The following is a 21,796-nucleotide window of genomic DNA, read 5'->3' on the forward strand; positions in this document are numbered from 1 at the left end:
TGCTCAGGGATCAGAATTGTTCATTCTAGCAGATGCTATGTGTTGTGGAAGGGCGATGTTTCCTTGGGAACTGGAGGACTCAGCTTCTGAACCTTTCCTCCTCCACTTTCCAGCTGGTGACCTACGGCAATGCATATTTCCTTTTTTTTTTTTTTTTTGCCTCCAGGGTTATTGCTGGGGCTCAGTGCCTGCACCATGAATCCACTGCTCCTGGAGGCCATTTTTCCCCCTTTTGTTGCCCTTGTTGTCGCAGCCTTGTTGAGGTCATTGCTGTTGTTGATGTTGTTCTTTGTTGGATAGGACAGAGAGAAGTGGAGAGAGGAGGGGAAGACAGAGAGGGGGAGAGAAAGACAGACACCTGCAGACCTGCTTCACCGCCTGTGAAGTGACTCCCCCGCAGCTGGGGAGCTGGGGGCTCGAAACGGGATCCTTACGCCAGTCCTTGTGCTCTGTGCCATGTGCGCTTAACCCGCTGCACTACCGCCGATCCCCGGCAATGCATATTTCTGAGCCTCAGTTGTCTTGCTCCTCTTCCTTGGCCTTCACGCTCCAGCTCTGCAGGAGAACCAGGAACACCTGTCAGTGTGTCTAGTAGTCCACAGACCAAGTCCAGCTCAACTCCGTTCCCTAAACATGACCTTCCCCCCATATCCCTCACCCCCCCACACACACACACAAAGCCCAAGGCAGGAACACAATGAGCAAACGAGGTGTCAGGGAGGATGGATGCATAAGACTGACAACTTAAAGCAAGAGGGTACTTTCTGGTCATGCTTTCAGTCAATGAGACTTGCTTATTGAAAGCTTATGTGAACTTGCAATAAAATGATAAAGGTTTGGGAGTAGGCGGTGGTGTACCCAGTCAAGTACACATTTTACAATGCTAAAGGACACAGGTTCAAGTCTCCTGTCCCCACCTGCAGAGGGAAAGCTTTGAAAGTGGTGAAAGAATGAAGCTGCAGGTGTCTCTCTCTATCCTCTTTCCCTTCAAAATTTTCTGTCTTTATTCAATAAAGAAATAAACAAATAAATAAAATATTTATTTTGCCTCCAGGGCTATGGCTGGGGCTCAGTGCCTGCACCACGAATGCACTCCTCCTGGAGGCTATTTTTTCCCCTTTAAGAAAAAGGGACTCGAACCAGGATCCTTAAGCCAGTCCTTGCGCTTTCCCGCCATGTGCACTTAACCTGCTACACTACCACCCAACCCCCTATAAATAAAATATTTTTAAAAAATATGTAGGGTATGAAGTGACCCATAAAGGGATTCCAGTTGGAGCCCCCAGCTTCCCACCTGCAGAGGGGAGTTGCTTCACAAGCGGTGAAACAGGTCTGCAGGTGTCTGTCTCTCTTCTCTCTCTCTCTCTCTCTCTCTATCTCTCTATCTTCCCCTCCTTCCTCAATTTCCCTCTGTCCTATCCAAAAAAATTAAAAAAAAAAAAAAGGCCTCCAGGAACAGTGAATTCATGGTGCAGGCAACAAAACCCCTAGAGGCGTAAAAAAAAAAAAGTGTGGGTTTGAATCTCTCTGTTGGCTGTGAGCAGTGGACTCGGAGTGAGCAGAACCTAGGCTCGCCCCCAAGAGTCAGTCCCAGGCAGCAGCAACAAGTCTTCAGAGGCGTCCACACCCATGTCCAGCAAAGAAGCAATTACAGAAGCCAGAATTCCCACCTTCTGCATCCCCAAGGAGAACTTTGGTCCCTACTCCCAGGTAGGAGGGTGTGAAATGATAAGGGAAAGATGACCAGAGGGCTCTGAACTCCAACTCCATCAGGACTAGAGAGAGAAGAGAAAAAAAAGAAAGGATATTCAGAAGCAGACTTGGAAAAAAACAAAGATGGAATTTGTTTTTCCCCTTTTGTTGCCCTTGTTTATCATTGTTGTTATTGTTATTGCTGTCATTGTTGTTGGATAGGACAGAAAGAAATGGAGAGAGGAGGGGAAGACAGAGAGTGGGAGAGAAAGACAGACACCTGCAGACCTGCTTCACCACCTGTGAAATGAACTCCCTGCAGGTGGGGAGCCGGGGGCTTGAACCGGGATCCTGATACCGGCCTGTGTGATTTCTACCATGTGCGCTTAATCTGCTGCGTCACCACCCAGCTCAAGATGGAATCTTAAGGGGGGGGCATATATATACAAATATAAACAGATAGTTGTAGAAATAATAGTTTACCCATATCTACAACTTTGGGAGAAAAGCTACAGTTTCCAGTGGAGGGATTGGGGATACAGAACTCTGGTGGTGGGAATGGTGCAGTTATACCTGTTATCTCATGATTTTGTAAATCACTAATAAAATAACAGCCACAAAATCAGAGGGGATCAAAACAAAATAGTTATAAAACCCATTTTAGGGGCACCGGGTAGAGTGTGAATGTCACCATGTACAAGGACCCAGATTCAAGCCCCCGGTCTCCATCTGCAGGGGGAAAGCGTCATCAACAGTGAAGCAGGGCTGCAGGTGTCTCTCTTTGTCCCTCTCTATCTTCTCCTCCCCTCTCAATTTCTCTCTGCCTCTATCCAATAAACAAAATATTTTAAGTCTATTTTAGAGATTTCTGGATACAGATTTGGTCCTGGATGGTGCTGTAGGACTGTTATTCTTTGTAGCAGTTGTGTGTGGTGATGCTGATATGCTCTCACGACAGAGCACGCTGTTATTCTTCTAAGATTTATGTGGAAGCACACAGCAGTGGAAAGCCTGGGAATTAATTTCAAGTATTTTTTCAAAAACAATTTTAAAAAAGTAAAAAGAGATAAAGCAAATATTGAAGAATGATTAAAAATAGGTAATAATCTCCTTGAAATTAGTGACCTTGAACTATTCATTCTTATGTTTTGTTTTGTTTTTTCATTGCCTTCCCACTCCACATACCCAAGTTTATTCTTTCATCTGCCAGAGACATAGCAAACACTTACTATCACTGGTGAATTAATAATAAAAACAAATTTCTCTTTCCCTAAGTAAAGGCATGGTTTCTATCATTTGCAAAGAAATACTTAAAACTGTTTTCTTTTTTCTTTTATTTTTTATTTTTATTTATTTATTTATTGGTCTTCAGGATAATCATTGGGGCTCAGTTCCAGCACTATGAATCCACTGCTCCTGGAGGCCATTTTTTCCCATTTTATTGGATAGGATAGAAAGAAATTGAGAGGGGAAGGGAGAGAGGGAGAGAGAGAGACAGACACCTGCAGGCCTGCTTCACCACTTGTGAAGTGTCCCCCTACCCCACAGGTGGGAAGCAAGGGGTTCGAACCCGGATTCATGTGTAGGTCCTTGCACTTAGTACTGTGCGAGCTTAACCAGGTGTGCCACCACCTGGCCCCCTTCAAAACTATTTTCTAAAGTAGACATAGTCATATCATCTGCTTAAAATCACAAACTGACATTGATCTTTTATTCTCCTCGGACCTGTGGTGCACCTGCCTAAGTCTCCTACACAGGGTCTTCCCTGGGGGCGGGCAGTGGTTGAGCGTACACATTACCAGGAGTGAGGACCCAGGTTCAAGTTCCCAGTCCCCACCTGTGGAGAGGGGGAAGCTTGGCAAGCAGTGAAGCAGTGCTGCAGGTGTCTCTCTTTCTCCTTTTCTCTCTGTCTCTATTTAATTCATCCATGTACTATATATATATATAATCTGCTCTGGGCTCACACTATACCCTTCCCCACAGCCGAGCTCCTTTTCTGTCAAAACCTTGGGAGACAACGACATGAGGAAGAGCAATTTGACAGGAAACAGAGCAAGTGTGGTGCATTTTCTTCAAGGATTAAAAAAGACCTGGAACTGTATTTGCAGCTATCTTGTAAATATTTATGAGCGTGTGAACCAAGAAGCAGTGAACTCTAGCTCATTGTTGCCGAGTGAGTCAGACATTGGAAAACTTGAAGACATTTTCCCATTCTTTGATTGTCTTGAGGCAGCCCCCTTGTTGCTTTTGGCTTATTACAAAGGCAGCTTTGTCCGTTAACGAAATGTCAGAAAATGAGGTCAAGAAAAACAGAGTCATTCTCACCCTGAGGTGGCTGTGTTCTTGTTGTCAGCCTTTCAGGTTCCTTTTAAAGAAAAACAATAGAAATTAAAATTTAGGAGGTGCTCACTGTGTACCAGGCTAATTTTAGTCCTCAAAACAGGAGCCTGGGACGTACTGATGAAGAAATAGAAACATAACGAGATAAGTCACTTGTTAGTAAGTGCAGCGGCAGAGTTAAATCCCTGGGTCTGTTCACCTCCCAAGTTCAAACCTGTAATAACAGCTCAATACAATTTTTCACAAATACCTATTACACTTTTTTTTTTTTTACTCCAGGGTTATTTTGGGGGCTTGGTGCCTGCACTATTGAATTCACTGCTCCTGGGGCCATTTTTTCCATTGTTGTTGTTGCTGTTGTTGTTATTGGATAGGACGCAGAGGAGCTGAGAGAGGAGGTGGAAACAGAGGGAGGGAGACAGATGCCTGCAGACCTGCTTCACCGCTTGGGAAGCGAGCCCCCTGCAGGTGGGAAGCCAGCCCAGGCTCGAACTTGGATCCTTGCGCTTTGGCGCTTTGCATTATGTGCACATAATGCGGTGTGCTGCTGCCCGGCTCCCTCCTATTAAACTCTTTACAAAAACAAGGCAGGCTTCTGGGTGGACCCTGTAGCACCAGTCCTATTAGCTATTGCTTTATTACCTTTAATCATTTTATTGGGGAGTACGGTTGCTGAGCCATGGGTACCCTGTGTCTGCAGAACACCCTCTGCCAAAGTTTAGGTCGTGCACCAGGACTCCGGTGTCCTTTCCGACCCCTCCGTCGCCTCCCCCTCCTTCCCCAGAGTCCTTTGCTCCAGTGCAATCCACCCCACCTGTCCAGGTTACACTTTCTGTCTTTCTTCTGTCATGGCTCCTTAAATTCCACCTATAAATAAGTTCTGGTTGTTTATTCACTTTTTTAAAATCGGGGCCTTGAACATTTGTGATTTCACCACTCCAGGCCACTTTTGAGAAAAATTTATTTATAAAATAAAAAACATCGGGAGTCGGGTGGTAGCATAGCGGGTTAAGCTCACGTGGCACAAAGCACAAGGACCGGCATAAGGATCCCGGTTCGAGCCCCCGGCTCCCCACCTGCAGGGAAGTCGCTTCACGGGCAGTGAAGCAGGTCTGCAGGTGTCTGTCTTTCTCTCCCCCTCTCTGTCTTCCCCTCCTCTCTCCACTTCTCTCTGTCCTACCCAACAATGACAACATCAATAACAACAACAATAATAAATACAACAATAATAAAAGACAACAAGGGCAACAAAAGAGAAAACAAATATAAAAAATAAATAAATAAAAAACATCAATAAGATCCTAGGGTGAGAGGGATACAATTCCACACAATTCCCACAACCAGAACCCCGAACCCCATCCCCTCCCTTGGAAGCTTTCCTATTCTTTATCTCTCTGGGAGCATAGACCCAAGATCAATATGGGGAGCATGGACCCAGGATCATTATGGGGTGCAGAAGATGCAAGGTCTGGCTTCTGTAATTTGCTTCTCTGATGAACATGGGCCTTGGCAGGTCGATCCAAACTCCCAGTCCAGGCCACTTTTTCAATTCAATATATATATGGCACCAAATCTTCTAGTCTCACAGCCCTAGTCTTGGAATTTTTTAAAATTTTTATCAATGATTTAATATTGATTTACAAAATCATGAATAATGGGAGTATAATTCCACACTGTTCCCACCACCAGAGTTCTGTGTCCCCCTTCCCTCCACTGGAAACTCCCAAGGTCACAGGTATGGGTTGACTATTATTTCTATAACTGTCTATATTTGTATATATTTGTCCCCTTTTTTCCCTATGGTCCTGCCTTTTCTTCCTTTCTAAGTCACACCTACACCTTTTGCTACTTACTTCTGAATACCCTTCACTTTTCCCCCTTCTCTCTGGGTCTTGATGGAATTGGAGTTAAGAGCCCTCTGGTCAACTTCCCCTAATTTCTCCCCCTCTCTGGGGGGTACAGGCCAAAATTCTTTATGGACTGCAAAGGTGGGGGTTCTGGCTTCTGTAACTGCTTCTCTGTTGGGCATAGCTATTGGCAGGCCAATCCAATAGACAGTTTCTGTCTTTCCCTAATAGGGTGGGCTCTGGAGAAGTGAGGTTACAGGACACATTGGTGAGGTCGTCTGCCCAGGAAAGTCAGGAAGGCATCATAGTAGCATCTGAAACTTGACTTGAAAGCGATGATATAAAGTATTTGTAAAGTGTTTAATAAACAGGAACCAAAAAGTAATAGAGCAGATGAGACTAGGAACCTTGGGGTAGAAAGAAGCTAGGAAGCTTATTTTAGGTATGTTTCAAAGGTCCTATGGCTTTAGTAATTTTTGCTATTATTTCTGTAGCTATAGATCTAGATCTATATATATTTGTCCATTTTTTTCTATGCTCCTGCCTACTCTCCCCTATCTAAGTCACCCCTACTTCTGAAGTGTCTTCCCTCCCCGCTCCTTTTTTCCCCTCTTCTCTCTCCAGGTCCTGATGGAGTTGAAGTTCAGAGCCCTCTGGTCATCCTTCCCTAATATTTCTCCCCCTCTGGGAGTATGGACCAAAATTCTTTATGTGATACAGAAGATGGGGGTTCTGCCTTCTGTAATTGCTTCTCCCCTAGACATGGACAATGGCGGGTGGATCCATACCCCCAGCCTGTTCCTGTGTTTCACATCAGTGAGGTCTTTTGCCCAGGGAAATCCTAGTAGCATCTGAAACTTGGTGGTTGTAGCTTAAAGAGTTTCTGGAGAAATCATGAGGGTATTTTGTTGAGTTTTCAGATGATGTTTTTTTTCTAGTTTATTAAGAGCACGATCTGAAACAGTTCCTGTTCCTTGCCTTGTGAAGTGTCCTGGTATTTTTGTAATACCTCCAAACTGAGCAGGTGTTTTTCTTTTCTTTTTTTTAAAGTCTTTTGTTTTTTTATTTTATTTTATTATTATATAGAATTTATTTGTTATTTGATAGAGACAGAGAGAAATAGAGAAGTGAGGGGTTAGACAGAGAAAGAGACAGACACCTGCAGCCCTGCTTCACCACTCGTGAAGCTTTCCCCTGCAGGTGGGGACCAGGGGCTTGAACCTGGGTCCTTACGTACTGTAATGTGAGGGCTTAACCAGGTGTGCCACTGCCTGGCCCAGAACAGTCTCCTCAGAGAGAATCAGAGCAGCTCTAGGGAGCAGAGAAGGAATGTTCCTCATACAGCCTTCCCTCTCCGCAGCCCACTATAAGTCCTGAAGCCAGTGAGGAGGTGGCCCCGCTAGATCACGGGCCTGAGGAAGCCACTGACTGAGGACTTACCAGGAGATCCAAGAGAGGAGAAAAATGCTTCTTCCCAGCAACCTCTGGGAAAGTAGCAGTGGCCAGACAGCTTCCATAATTGTTTTTCTTTTTCAAAAAACGAATTTTTCTTTTGTGTTTGTTTTTGTTCCTTACCAAATGGCATGGCACAAGAGGAAGAACACTGCAGGCAGAGGACGCACAGTCAAGGAGCAGGAAGTGAGAAAGCCCAAGTGCAGTCCACAAAGCCCGGCATGACCACAGCGGAGCCTGGAGGGGGGTCGAGGAGGTCACAAGGGGCTCCAGGGACCTCGACTTCATTCTAGAAGCCATCAGGCATCCGTGTGGGGGTTTTATTGTAAGGTTTATTTCTAAAATGGGAGTGGGGGGTCTAGCACCTCACCTGGTGGGGCCCCTGACTGATCGTGTACTCAAACTAGGTCTGGGTTCGAGCTCTCCCCTGACACCAGTGCTGTGATGGTTCCCTTCCTGTCAGCCTCTCTATCTATTATCTATTTGAAAAAAGTCAGTCTGGGAGCAGCAAAATCGCTCACGCTTGAGACCTCTGCTATACCAAAAGGTGGGGAAGAATGGGGTCAGACACCAGCTCAGCATTAGAGAGCAGATCTTGAATGTCTGAGGGCCCAGAGGCTCCAGGTTCAATCCCAGGCACAACCATATGCTAGAACTGAGTAGTGCTCTGATCACTCAGTCATCATCATCATCATAATAATAACAATGACATAAAAATTAACTAACTAAAAGCCCTGTAAATATGACTGAAAGAGTGGGAGAGGGGCTGGGCAGTGGCACACTCAGTAGAGTGAACTCATTACCATTCTCAAGCACCCAAAGGCCCCCAGTCCCCACCTGCAGGGAGGAAGTTTCGCAGCCTGTGAAGCAGTGCTGCAGGTGTCTCCCTTTGTCTCTCTCCCCTCTGTTCTTTCAAATAATAGAAAAAATGGCCACGAGGAGCAGTGGATAGCTAGCAATAATCTTGGTGGAAATAGAAAGAAAGGAAGGAAGGAAGGAAAGAAGGGAGGGAGGGGAAGGGAAGGAAGGAAGGAAAGAAGGAAGGAAGGAAGGAAGGAAAGAAAGAAAGAAAGAAAGAAAGAAAGAAAGAAAGAAAGAAAGAAAGAAAGAAAGAAAGAGGAAGGGAAGGGGAAGGGCAAGGAGAAGGGGAAAGGAAAGGAAAGGAAAGGAAAGGAAAGGAAAGGAAAGGAAAGGAAAGGAAAGGGAGAAAAGACAAGACAGAGCTCCACTCCAGTGTGTGCAGTCCCAGGGAGCCTCACACACCAGGCCATCCCATGATGCCTGTCGGCTGCAATGTGGAGGAGAGAGAGAGAGAGAGAGAGAGGAGATCCGGAGCTGAGAGGGAACACAAATCTTGTGCTGGCACCTCAGAGTTGAGTGAGAGCGCAGTGGTTCGGTCCACATGGAGCTAGCCAAAATGGCCACCTCATGCAGCACCCTTTTCTGCATCTAACCACTGAGGTGAAAACCAGGCAAGAGAACCAGGGGTGGAAGAAGAAGGGCTTTATAGGGCAAAAACCAGGAGTGACGAGCCGGGACAGGATTGGTTGGGAAGGGCTCTTCGAGAATATCGTTTTAACTCTCGCGGGAACTGGCACTAGCCTGAGGGGACAACAAGGCGGAACAGGCACTCCAAGAATGTCCCAACTCTCGTGGGAACTGGCACTAGCCTGAGGGGACACCTGCACAGCAATGCCTTTTACCCAAGAAGAGGTCAACCAGTTTCCCACAGGTCTTAGGAGCAGGGAGGGAGTCATGACTGTTGTCACTCCCAGGGAAGATCCACCACCACCACCACCCCACCAGAATCCCACCTCTACTCCCAATCACACACGACCCCAAGGAACCTACCTCCCTTCTTCTGCCTTAGACTCCGACATCTTGATTTTCAGTGGTGACTAGGAACGTCTGAACAGCATACAAATTCACGGTCAGAAAAGATAGGCTCCCAAACGCTACCACCCTGTCCCCCGACTCCCCCATCTGCCCCAGAAATATCTTTACTCTCAGGCTGCTTTCCCATTCCATCATTTGCAACCAGAGTTCTCACCATCAGATTTTTTTTTTGCAGGTCAGCCCTTAGACCAGAGATTTATTTGTGCCCATAAACCAATCCCAGATATTAATCGCAAACTATTTCTGATTCCCTGTTAACGTTCTTAAACATCTTGTGTCTCTGGGGACTCCTTGCCCTGTCACACGAAGATGATGTTTTGAGATTTATATTTCCCCAAAGAAGCAAGGAGATCATAACAACGAATGTATTCCGTGGTTGGGAATGATAATTTCACTGAGAGGTGAGGAAATATTTCTCGGCGGGTCATTACGCCACCCATATATACTGTTAATATACTACTTTCTCCTCCGCTTTAATATTCATCCAGCTCCTGTGAATGATGAAACAGCCCCCAGCCCCAGCGTGAGCTGTGGATGGGCCTTGTGAGCAGAGACAGGGGGTGGGGGCAGCCAGGGCAGAGCTGTGGACGGCTCCTGACTGAGGCAGGCAGGTTCTAGGTGGAGACAGGAGAGAAGAAGCTGTCAGATGGCAAAAGGATCCTTTTGGGGGCTGGTGCTGGAGACCCAGGGGAAGAGCATTTGGACAAGGAGAAAGGAACTTTGGCTCCCAGCTTTCTCTCTTTTTAAAAAAAATATTTATTTATTTATTTATTATTGGATAGAGACAGAGAGAAATTGAGAGTGATGGGGGAGATAGAGAGGGAGACAGACAGAGAGACACCTGCAGTGGGGCCAGGTGCTGGCGCACCTGGTTAAGTGCACACACTACAGTGCACAAGGACCTGGGTTCAAGCCCCTGGTCCCCACCTGCAGGTGGGGGAAAGCTTTGTGAATGGTGAAATGGATTTTCAGATGTCTCTCTCCATTTATCTCCCCTTCCAATGTCTCTTTGTCTCTATCCAATAACAAAAAAATTAAAAATAGAGAGACTTTAAGAGAAAGAGAGAGACCAGCAGCCCTGCTTCACCACTTGTGAAGCTTTCCCCCTACAGGTGGGGACCAGGGGCTTGAACCTGAGTCCTTGCACATTGTAATGTGTGCGCTTAACCAGGTGCACCATCACCTGGCCCGTTCCCGTATCTCTCCATCTGTACTTTCCTCCTTCCTCAAGGGGGTGGGAAGGAGGTTAAGATTTGACCAGAGAGAGATCAGAAACAGCCTGGGGTCAAAGTGTTGCTTGTCTTGTTTGTTTGTTCTTGGGTGGGGGTGGAGTGAGGGGACTGGACGGTTTTGCCAGAGATGGAACTCAGAGCCTCATACATGAGAGACATTAGCCTCCCTGATGGGCAGCATCTCTGCTCCCTTATTTGTTGTGCTTTTAGTAGAATCAGTCAAAACACACACACACACACACCAGATATATACATATACATAATTTATTTCATGAGATAGAAGGAACAAAAGGAAGGAAGGAAGGAAGGAAGGAAGGAAGGAAGGAAGGAAGGGAGGAGGCATTCAGAGCTACTCTCCATCATTACAAGTGGTGTCAGAAGTTAAACCCAGGTTCTCACACATGTAAGTCCTTTGTTACGCCTTTCGGGCCACTTCTCTGGTCACAAGAAACAAGGGGGGGGGGGTAGTGCCAGTAGGGACTATTAATTCAAGCAGGGGAGGAGAGAGACAATGATCTAGAGATCACTCAGTCACCCAGTCAGACATGCTTATTCTGCAGGTGAGAAAATCAAGATCCAAAGGAAAAAGGGCCAGGAGACAGCACCCCACAGGGCCTGCGCTCTGCCATGCTCCCAGGCGGGCGCCTCATCTCCACCACATGGTAGCACTGCACCGCTAAAGAGAGGCCCACATAGTGGTGCGGGGCTTTGGTATCTGCCTCCCCTCCTCTCTCTCTCTCTCTTCCTCTCTCTCTCTCCTCTCCCTATATGTGATTCTTTTTAGAAGAATAAGAAAGTCATCCTAGAATCAGAAGACTTACCTCTGCGTGAGACTCAAACAGCACAAAGAATCATGATCATAATGATAATAAAGAGAGGAACACCTCCGATTACTCTGCGTCCCCAAATCCACCCCCCACTCCCTGTAACTGGGATCTCTCTCTCTTTTTTCTTAATATTTTTATTTATTTACTATTGGACAGAGACAGAAATTGAGAGGAGAAGGGGAGATTGAGAGAGAGGGAGAGAGAGAGACCTGCAGCCCTGTTTCACCAATTGTGAGGCTTTTTCCCTGAAGGTGGGGACCAGGGGATTGAATCTGGGTCTTGGCGCACTGTAATGTGTGCGCTCAACCAGGTGCACCACCGCCTGGCCCACTGTGATCTCTTGTTTTGCCACCTCCCCCCACATCCAGCTGGTAGATGCTGGAGCTGCTGCCGTGCAATCTTAGATGTAAGGACGCTGCTCTGTGCTGCTGACCAAAACAGCCGCCTTCCATGAGGAGAAGGCAGCTCCCTTTCCCCGGATATGTCCATCTCTACTCCCCTCTCCAGGATGGGAAGGGGACCGGCACAGACATCAGGGGGAAAAAGCAGCTTTGCTCAAGACCCCTTGTCTTCCTGTGCCATAGCAGTTAAAACTCTCTCAACTAGGGAGTCAGGCGGTAGCGCAGCGGGTTAAGTGCACATGGTGCAAAGCGCAAGGACCATTGTAAGGATCCTGGTTCAAGCCTCCAGCTCCCCACCTGCAGGGGAGTTGCTTCACAGGTGGTGAAGCAGGTCTGCAGGTGTCTGTCTTTCTCTTCCCCTCTCTGTCTTCCCCTCCTCTCTCCATTTCTCTCTGTTGTATCTAACAAGAACGACATCAATAACAACAATAGTAATAACTACAACAAGGGCAACAAAAGGGAAAATAAATAAATAAATATAAAAAAATTTTTTAAAAAACTCAACTTTCTCTCACTTGTTCACGTGGGGGAAGGGAATGGCAGGGAAGGAACCAGGTCCTCACACATGGGAAGCACTGTGTTACCTCTCCTACTTCCCTGTGTCTCATTTAAACTTCATAACTGGGAGTCCAGTAGCTCAGAGGTTTAAGAGCAGGTGGCACAAAGTGCAAGGACGGGAGTAAAGATCTCGGATCGAGCCCCTGGCTCCCCACCTGCAGTGAAGCAGGTCTGCAGGTGTCTGTCTTTCTCTCCCCTTCTCTGTCTTCCCCTCTCCATTTCTCTCTGTCCTATCTAACAACGACATCAATAACAACAATAACTACAACAAGGGCAACAAAAGGGAATAAATAAATAAATAAAAATAAGCTTCATAACCAGGGCCAGAGCAATAACACATCAGAGAAAGGCACCTGCACTGTCATGTCCACAACCCCTGTTCTGAGTCCCGGCACCCCTTGGGCCGTGCTCTGCCGCCAGAGGAACGCCGGGTGCTATGACACCTCTCCCTCTCTGCTTCTGTGTCTTTGTTCTCTCTGTTTGGATGAAAGAGCAGTGAAGTCATGCATGTGTGAGGGCCAGACTCCACAAAATAATGTCTGATGATGATAAGTAAGCTTCAGGAGCACCTGGTGAGGTGGGGGGGTGGGCACCTGCATTGTTCCACTTTACGGATGAGGCCACCGCTAGCTTGGGCCAGGGATAAACAGCCTGTACTGTGGGTAGGTCAGAGGGCGGGGCCGACCCCACTGAGTTCACAGAGTGAGTGTTCTTTTTTTTTTAATTATTATTCCCCTTTGTTGCCCTTGTTGTTTTATTGTTGTAGTTATTATTGTTGTTGTTATTGATGTCGTCGTTGTTGGGTAGGACAGAGAGAAATGGAGAGAGGAGGGGAAGACAGAGAGGAGGAGAGAAAGACAGACACCTGCAGACCTGCTCCACTGCCTGTGAAGCGACTCCCCTGCAGGTGGAGAGCTGGGGGCTTGAACTGGGATCCTTACGCCGGTCTTGCACTTTGCGGCACCTGCGCTTAACCTGCTGTGCTACCACCCAACTCCTGAGTATTCTTTTTTTAAATTTATTTAGAAAATGGAAATATTGAGAAGACCATAGGATAAGAGGGGTACAATCCCACACAGTTTCCACCACCAGAACTCCATATCCCATCCCCTCCCCTGATAGCTTTGCTATTCTCTAACCCTCTGGGAGCATGGACCCAGGGTCACTGTGGGATGCAGAAGGTGGAAGGTCTGGCTTCTGTAATTGCTTCCCCGCTGAACATGGGCGTTGACAGGTGGATCCATACTCCCAGCCTGTCTCTCTCTTTCCCCAGTGGTGTGGGGCTCTGGGGAGTTAAGGCTCCAGGACACATTTGGTGGGATCGACTGCCATGGAAAGGCTGGTTGGCATCATGGTAGCATCTGCAACTTGGTGTCTGAAAAAGCGTTAGGATATAAAGCAGAGAAAATTATTGACTAATCATGAACCTAAAGGCAAAAATATTGCAGATGAAGATTTGGGGTCTCCATTTTGGAAGAAGCTAGTAGGTCTATTTTAGGTATATTCCAAGGAGCCTGTGACTTTTCTAGTTTTGCCTGAGCCTGACAGCTAACATGATTGAGTGCTCTTGTACCCCAGAGCCACCAGGCTGCACCCCAGGGTCGGGATATGTCACTTCCCAGGCGTTGAGCTTGTTGGACAAAGTCCCCAGTTCTTCTTCTAGCGTTTGCCCTTCTTCCGTAGCCAGTCAACAGTGTCAGGTTGAAAGCTGTCAGGAGCTGCTTGTTGCTGGCTTTGAAGGTGAGTGGGATCCATGTGGATTCAGTCGGCTAGGAAGGATCATCAGTTTCCCCAGTGAATGGGGACTCACGGGATGCACCACGAGAAGGTTGATCCAATGCATCCCAAAGTCCCCAGTTGTCTTGCTTATCCGAGTCATCTTTCTGCACCAGGCCTGAGGACGGACCTTCCCCTGCCTGCAAGGGCACCGCCATGTGTGGACGACCACCGCCCTCTGCTGGCTGATTGGCAAAGTACTTTATAGTGGAGACCAAGAGAACAAAAGAGCTTTCTTTCCCGCAGGCCTTGGGGTGTGTGTGTGTGTGTGTGTGTGTATGATGTTACATATGTGTGGTATGTGGTGGTGTATGTGTGTGTATGTGGTGTGTGTGTGTTATGTGATGTGTGTGTTAAGTGGTGTGTGTGTGTACGTGTGTATTTGTGTATGTGGTGTGTGTGTGTTTTGTGATGTGTGTGTATTATGTGGTGTGTGTTTGTGTGTGTATGTGGTGTGTGTATGTGTGTGTTTGTGTGTATGTGGTGTATGTGTGTGGTATGTGTGTGGTGTATGTGTGTGGTATGTGGTGTGTGATGTGTTTGTGTGTGTGGTATGTGATGTGTGTGTGTATATGTGTTGTAGGTGTGTGTTGTGTGGCGTGGTGTTCATGTGTAGTGTTTGTGGTGTGTGTGTGTGTGTGTGTGTGTGTGTGTGTGTGTGTGTGTGTGTGTGTGTTGCCCTGGCCCCATGGCGAATGAAAGAACTGTTGACTGAGTGTCTGACTGAGAGCCAAGGAGTCCAAGAGACTGAAGGGAAATGTTGCTTTGGTCAGTTTCTCTGGTGGGTGTGGATCTTTCTGAGAATTCACAGCTACTAGAGAAGCCCCAGTGGTCTGGAAGGGCCACACAGGAGTACAGGTTCTCCCTCAGAGCCTGCCTCAGTGCACCCCATCCCAACTCCCAGCCCGCCCCCACCGCCACCCACCACTAAACCTGGATGTCCTAACGCAGGTGACAGCTGCAAGTGTGGCCTTCCCAGCCCCTCTACTGCCACCTGTGTCCAGCACAGGTCAGCATGAGGAGAGGCTGGAATCTTCTCTGTCCAGCCTTTACCTCATACAGGCAGGCAAGGGATTTCATGAGAGGAAACACACAGTATGTTGCTCTAAAGTCTGAGGGCTTGATGGATACACTCTACTTTTCTTTTTTTATTTTTATTTATAAGAAGGAAACACTGACAAAAACCAAAGGGCAAGAGGGTTACAACTCCACACAGTTCCCACCCCTGGAACTCTGTATCCCATCTCCCTCCCCTGATAGCTTTCCCATTCTTTATCCCTCTGGGAGTATGGACCCAGGGTCATTGTGGGTTGCAGAAGGTGGAAGGTCTGGCTTCTGTAATTGCTTCCCCGCTGAACATGGGCGTTGACTGGTCGGTCCATACTCCCAGTCTGCCTCTCTCTTTCCCTAGTAGGGTGGGGCTCTGGGGAAGCAGAGCTCCAGGACACATTGGTGGGGTCATCTGTCCAGGGAAGCCTGGTCGGCATCTGGAACCTGGTGTCTGAAAGAAGAGTTAACATATAAAGCCAAACACATTGTTGACTAATCACAAACCTAAAGGCTGGCATACTGCAGATGAAGATTTGGGGAATCCCCATTTTGTAGACAGCTAGTAGGCCTATTTTAGTTATATTTCAAAGGGCATGACTATACTAGTTTTTTTTTTCTGAGCCTGACATCTGATCCTTTCTTATTTTTACGTATGTATTTATTTTTTGCCTCCAAAAAATATTGCTGGGGCTCAGAGCCTGTACTATGAATCCACTGCTCCTGGAGGCCATTTTTTCCCATTGTGTTGTTATCCTTGTTGTTAACATTTTTGTTGTTGTTGTTGTTGTTGGATAAGACAGAGAGAGAAATCAAGAGAGATGGGGAGGTAGAGAGGGGGAGAGAAAGACAGACACCTGCAGACCTGCTTCACTGCCTGTGAAGCAACTCCCCTGCAGTTGGGGATCTGGGGGCTTGAACTGGGATCCTTATGCCGGTCCTTGTGCTTTGCGCCACGTGCGCTTAACCCACTGTGCTACACTTGACCCCTATTTTGTTTTTAGTAGAGATTCAATAACAATTAACAAGATTGTAAGATAACAGGGGTACAATTCCATAAAGTTCCCACCACCAGAGTTCTGTATCCCATCCATTGGAAGTTTCCCTGTTCTTTATCCCTCTGGGAGCAGGGACCAAAATTCTTTATGGGGGGGGGGTGCAGAAGGTGGGCGGTCTGGCTTCTGTGATTGCTTCTCCACTGGACATGGGGGTGGATCCATATCCCCAGCCTGTCTCTTCTATCTTTCCCCATTGGGCTCTGGAGAGCTGAGACTTTGAGACACATTGGTGAGGTCACCATAGGCTCTGTTTTTCTTACAGCCTTGCAGTTCACCCATCTGTGACCAAGGATGAAGAGACACATCGGAAGAGCTGGGTGTGGCCTCCAGTCTGCGACTCCCAGTCAGGGCCGGTGGCCAATATGGGAACCATGCCATCTATCTTCTGAGGACCCAGAAGACCTGCGTGCCCAACCAGGACCATTTAATATTTTCATTAATGACTTGAAGGATGGAATTGAGGCCTGGCTAATCAGATTTCTGAATGATACAAAGCTGGAAGGGATCTCAGCTACTTGGGAGCCAAGATTAAAATACAATCCAAGCTTGACGAATTGCAGAGATGGGCCTAAATCAATAAGGAGAGAGCGGCAATAAAGACAAATGCGAGTTGTTTGGAACAGAGCTGAGAAAATTACCCAGGTACCAAATGGAGACGCAAGAAATGACTTTTATGGGTTAAGAGTGGGGGAGGCAGGAGGAGTTCCTGGATGCAAATGTATCAAGTCACAAGATCTGGAAGACACAGACTCAAAGCTGTCATCCAGGGGATCTCAAACTTTGGAGCAGATGAGAATTAGCGAGACAGCTTGAGGGAATGCAGATTTTCAGGCCCGGGGCCCAAGACTGCAGTTCAGGACGTCTGAAATGAGATGTGGCTAATATCAATGGGGCAGTCCATGCCGGGCTTTCAAGAAGGGCACAGCAAGTGGGAATGCAGCCCCTGGCAAGCCCACTGTTTCTGGGATCATCCCAGAGGATGCTGTACAGGAAGTAACACTCAGGAGCAAATGGCCTCGGGGACAGCCCCTTTCACAGAGGAGACATCGTGGGCCAAGTGAACATATTAATAACTCAAGAGACATGTGCAGTCAGTCAGGAAGAGGGAGCTGGGACATGGCGCACCAGATTAAGCACACATCGTACAGTTAAGTCAGGAAGAAAGGAAATCCACCCTCTAAGATGCAGAATTTTGTGAAATAGAAGAAAAGTTTTGAATGTGAATATAATATGCATATATATGCACATATATGCTTATGTATCTACACATAACTATTCTTTTTTAAAAATACTTATTTATTTTCCCTTTTGTTGCCCTTGTTTTTTATTTTTGCTGTAGTTATTATTGTTGCTGTTATTGATGTCGTCATTGTTGGGTAGGACAGAGAGAAATGGAGAGAGGAGGGGAAGACAGAGGGGGAGAGAAAGATAGACACCTGCAGACCTGCTTCACCGCCTGTGAAGCGACTCTCCAGCAGGTGGGGGACCGGGGGCTTGAATTGGGATCTTTACCCCGGTCTTTGCACTTTGCACCACCTGCACTTAACCTACTGCACTACTACCCGACTCCCAAACTATTCTATTAAGTAAGAACTGAATAAAGTAAGAAGAGAAGAAAGAGACTAAAAGAAACACAAAAGGACTCCAAGCTCCAGTGCTCTGAGAGCAGAAAGCCACTAACTCAATGCTGTGAGAAGTCAAGACAGTAGGAGGTAATAAACTTAGAAAATGTTAGTGTGAGGGGGAGATAGCATAATGGTTATGCAAACAGACTCTCATGCCTGAGGCTTCAAAGTCCCAGGTTCTATCCCTGATACCACCATAAGCCAGAGCTGAGTAGTGCTCTGGTTAAAAAAAAAAGTTTTCATAATTCAATTAAGAAATGAAAAGGACAAAAGCAACAGCAGAAATGGAAATCAATACTGTTGTTGTTGTATTGTTGAAAAAGTCTTGACATATTATTCTATGCAAAAAAAAACACATTATGACTTTCCCGACAACTCAAAAAACGACCTATCTGTGAATAAAAAGTGCACAAATCATAGTTAAATACAGCTATAACATAAGAGAAAATAGATTTTCCCCCTGAAATATGTGAGGACTCCTATAATTTAACAACGAAATTCAAATGGCCTGACTGAAAATCAGGAGAAAGACAGATTCCTCCTAAGCTCATATACAAGTAGCTGACAAGCCACAGGAGTCAGCACCTGACATACTTTAAAACTGCCACTGTCAAGGACACTCAGTCCATTTGCAGTGTTCTAAGAAACCTCCAGACTGTTTTCTTCTTAAATTTTACTTATCTGGGAGCTGGGCGGTAGCACAACAGGTTAAGTGCACATGGCGCAAAGCACAAGGACCGACGTAAGGATCCCGGTTCGAGCCCCTGGCTCCCCACCTGCTGGGGAGCCACTTCACAAGCGGTGAAGCAGGTCTGCAGGTGTCTGTCTTTCTCTCCTCCTCTCTGTCTTCCCCTCCTCTCTCCATTTTTCTCTGTCCTATCCAACAACAACGACATTAAGAACAACAATAATAACTACAACAATAAAACAACAAGGGCAACAAAAGGGAATGAATAGATAAATAGTAAAAATTTTTACTTATTTATTTATTATTGGGTAGAGACAGGGAGAAATTGAGAAGGGAGGGAAGATAAAGAGAGGGAAAGAGACAGAGAAACGCCTGCAGCCCTGCTTCACCATTCATGACGGAATGAAGCTGGGTGCACTCAGCCAGGTGCACCACTGCCTGGCCCCCTTCCGACTGTTTTCCACAGGAGCTGATTTATAGTACACTCCATCCAGCAATTTCTGTCCCTCTCTAGGACATCTCTGTTCTTCAAAGGGAATGAGAATAAAGAGCTCTACGTAAACCTGTGTTCATGGAAGCAGCACTTGTAAATGGCCACCAGGAACTGGAGTTGCCATGAGGCAAGCCCCAGCAATAACCCTGGTGGGGAGATAAACAAAAATGCTAGGTTTCATTTTCACGTGAGGTGTCAAAAATAGTGAAATTCATAGCAACAGAAAGTAGACTGGTGGTTACCAGGGGATTGGGGGCTGGCAAGGGAAGGAGAGAGGGTTTGCTGTTTAATGAGTACAGAGTTTCAGATTTGCAAGATAAAAAAATAAAAATAAAAAACCAGAATAGATTTGCAGTGATAACAAAAGTATAATGAGACGAAAATGTGGAGATCTGGAAAAACTCTGATTTTTTTTTAACCATTGAACCCCCCTAACTAGAAAAGAAAAGAAAACAACACAAAGACAAAGAAGGTTTGAAATGGGGCACAAGGACCCAAGTTCAAGCCCCTGATCCCTATCTGCAGGAGGAAAGCTTTGCAAGTGGTGAAGCAGAGCTGTAGGTATCTGTCTTTCTCTCTCCCTCTCTATCTCACCTACCCTCTTGATTTCTGGCTGTCTCTACCCAATAAATAAAGACAATTTTTAAAAAAATAAAAACGATCTTTAGAAGTGACCTAGCAGTTCTTAGCTTTTGACCTAGAGCCTCAAATCAAGGATGTCATGACTATGAGAGGACCCCAGTCCTAGACAGAAGTTGAAAAATAAGAACAGGGGAGTCTAGCGGTAGCGCAGCGGGTTAAGCGCACGTGGCAGCGAAATGCAAGGACCAGCATAAGAATCCCGGTTCAAGCCCCCGGCTCCCCACCTGCAGGGGAGTTGCTTCACAGGTGGTGAAGCAGGTCTGCAGGCTTCTATCTTTCTCTCCCCCTCTCTGTCTTCACCTCCTCTCTCCATTTCTCTCTGTCCTATCTAATAAAGACGACATCAATAACAACAACAATAATAACTACAATAATAAAACCAGTGCAACAAAAGGGAAAATAATTTTTAAAAAGAAAAGAAAAATAACAATAGAAGGGAAAACACACAGCATAAACTTGGACTGGAGTTGGTGTATTGCACCCCAGAAAAAGACTCTGGGGTGGGGGAGGGGAGGGTTCAGGTCCTGGAACATGGTGGCAGAGGGGGACCTAGATGGGGGGTTAGAGTGTTCTGTGGAAAACTGAGAAATGCTACACATGGACCAACCACTGTATTCTACTGTCAAGTATAAACCATTAATCCCTTCCATAAAAGAAAGAGAAGAAAACACTGGTGAACATTGAAGGAGTTTCGCATCAAGGATGTATCTGGAGACCCAATCCCCTGGGCATGGGAAATGAAAATGAGAATAAATAAATGGGACGACGTGAAACTAAACAGTTTCTGCACAGTCACTGTTTGGATGACTTGACTTGAGTAAGTCACCATACTTTTTTCCAGATGTTTCCTCTCTGTGAAAAAAAATATATATATATTTTTTCTTCCAGGGTTATCACGGGCTCAGTGCCAGTACTGTGAATCCACTGCTTCTGGTGACCTCTTTTTTTTTTTTTTTAATGTTGTGTTGTTAATTTGCCTACGTCAGAGAGAAACTGAGAGAGAGATAGATACCAGCAGACCTGATTCGTGGCTTGTGAAGAATCCTTCCTGTGGGTGGGCTCAAGCCCAGATCTTTGCACGATTCCTTGAGCTTAGTACAGTGTGTGCTTCCTCCCACCCCTCAAAATGTTTTCTTTTTTTTTTCTGGCTTATTTGTTTCTGTCTTGGTTTAGGGTCCCCTAAAATCAGACCCTGAGGCAGATCTGGGGTACAAGTAGTTTATTCCAAGGTAATGTCCGGCAGCAAAGACAGGAAGTTGCAGCTATGGGATGGTGTGTGGGCTTCCAAAAACCAATGAAGGTAGCTGGAGGCTCCACTGGGGAGGGGGGTTGTCTTTGCAAATCTGTGAGACCAGCCTCAGAATCCTTCCCAGTGGCACAGGGCAAGTGTGGCGTCTGTCCACAGATGACCCATCCACTACCCCTTGCCGTCAGTGACTGTCTCTTTCCACGCATCTGTCTCTGTATTTCAGAGCCAGAGAAAATACTCAGCAGGGCTCAAGGGGGGTAAGTAGCTGTGTAGCAGAGGAGAACACACACACCTGCTGCCCGTCTCCGTCGCCCCACATCTGGTGTGGACAGCAGACACTTGGCTGGACAGCACCACTGTGATGGAGCCTTAGGAGATGGAGCCCTTCCCCCATGGTCTAGCCAAGCGGGTTAAGACTGCGAAGTCAAAACCACCAACAAGAGGTGGGCACAGGGCACTTCCAAATTCACATCAGGTATAAAGAACCTGACAGACTGCCAAATTTTGGGTGGGTGTGGACACCCTTTTCTAAAAAAAAGTAAAGGCCTTGATAACTCATAATTCCTGTGTAAGATTTTTTTTTGTTAATTATCTTTATTTATAGATAGAGACAGCGAGAAATTGAGAAGAAAAGGGGAGCTAGACAAGAGAAACAGAGAAGAAAGGGGAGAGAGAGAGACAGAGACACCTGCAGCCCTGCTTCACCACTCACAAAGCTTTCCCCCTGCAGGTGGGGAACAGGGGCTCAAACTCGGGTCCTTGCACACTGTAACATGTGCGCTCAACCAGGTCTGCTACCACCCAGCCCCCTTGTAAGATTCTTTATTTTGGTGGATTGCCCATTTGTTTTCTTTTTCTTTTTGCCTCTGGGGTTATCGCTGGGGCTCTGTGCCATCAGTACAAATCCACTGCTCCTGGAGGCTATTTTTCCTTTTTGTTGCCCTTGTTTATCTTTGTTGTTGTTATTATTATT

The sequence above is a fragment of the Erinaceus europaeus genome, chromosome 10, assembly GCF_950295315.1.
Source record: "Erinaceus europaeus chromosome 10, mEriEur2.1, whole genome shotgun sequence".
Lineage (NCBI taxonomy): Eukaryota > Metazoa > Chordata > Mammalia > Eulipotyphla > Erinaceidae > Erinaceus > Erinaceus europaeus.